This window comes from Callorhinus ursinus, unplaced genomic scaffold (genome assembly GCF_003265705.2).
Source record: "Callorhinus ursinus isolate GAN/ISIS: 27379988/994484 unplaced genomic scaffold, GSC_fseal_2.0 scaffold10, whole genome shotgun sequence".
NCBI classification, from domain to species: domain Eukaryota; kingdom Metazoa; phylum Chordata; class Mammalia; order Carnivora; family Otariidae; genus Callorhinus; species Callorhinus ursinus.
This window is the reverse complement of record NW_027397072.1, coordinates 32,734,831-32,735,888: the sequence shown is the minus strand read 5'-3', so window position 1 is coordinate 32,735,888 and position 1,058 is coordinate 32,734,831. Positions and strand designations below refer to the sequence as shown.

The following is a 1,058-nucleotide window of genomic DNA, read 5'->3' as shown; positions in this document are numbered from 1 at the left end:
TGACCAGCTCTCTGAGTTTTCCCAAAACTGAAGGTTTCTTGTACCATAGGACTTTAAGTTCTAAAACCTGGACAGCCCCAGGTAAACTGGAAAGTTTGTCAGCTACTTAAGGCAGACCCTCAGTAAGTATTTTCTTTCTTTCTTTCTTTCTTTTTTTTTTTTTTTTGCACCTCCAAAGTCCTTTATTGGGTCGGCAAGGCTGGGAGCTGCCCTTGGAGTGGAGTCCCAGTCCCAGTCTGGAGTCTCCAGGTCTATGGCACCCCCGCCCCTGTTTCTGACTGGGACAGGTGGCCTTCTCTGACAGGCTACTCGGTTTGCTCCTTCAGGTATTCCCAGCCCTCCTTGGAGTACTCGAGGGCCTTGGAGGGGGCCACCGATGGAGCTGACATCACCGTAATGATGCCTGAATTCCAGGTGTCAAGGATGTGAGTTAAACTTTGGAGGAACTGGGAGCTGGGGTATCTTCAGACTGGCTGAACTGGTAGTACATGGCTGAAGGGACTACCTCCTCAGCCTTCTGAAGGACAGTCTGGCTCTTGTGTATGACCAGCAACTCCTGGTCATACACCAGATAGATGGCATCCCCCAGCCACACTGCCCTTGATGAGGAACCTCATCGGTGACCACACCCGGGGCACCATGGTCGCTCAGCAAGGGCAAGAACACTCGACTCGCCCAGAGAAAGAATGTCTCCTGAGAACCAATCAAGTTCTCCGTGTGAAGGTGACTGGCCTAGGAGAGGAAGACACATGAGGAAGGGAGAAAGTAAGGGTCTGGCCCCTTTTGTCAACAATGGGAAGTCTGATTTACCAGAGAGCTATATCTTCTTGGTTAAAAGGACAGCATCTCAAAATGGATCATTAGTGAGAAAAGAAAAACCAAAAAGTAAAGATGAACCCCAATGGACTTTATCAAAGGAAAAAAAAGCCAAAGGTTAGCTAATAAAAGCCACAAACAGGGTGCAGGCTAGCCCTAGTTCATTTTCCCTCATGGCCCCATCTTAGCTGAGGACTGGGAGTAAGGCTGGAGCTCCCTCTCAGACATCAGAGGAACAGCTA

At 49.3% G+C, this 1,058-nt stretch overlaps 1 pseudogene; it reads right to left on the bottom strand.

The window, feature by feature from the left end:
- Window positions 1-305: 305 nt before the first annotated feature.
- On the bottom strand, window positions 306-641 carry LOC112820709 (MICOS complex subunit MIC13-like; annotated as a pseudogene).
- Window positions 642-1,058: the final 417 nt, after the last annotated feature.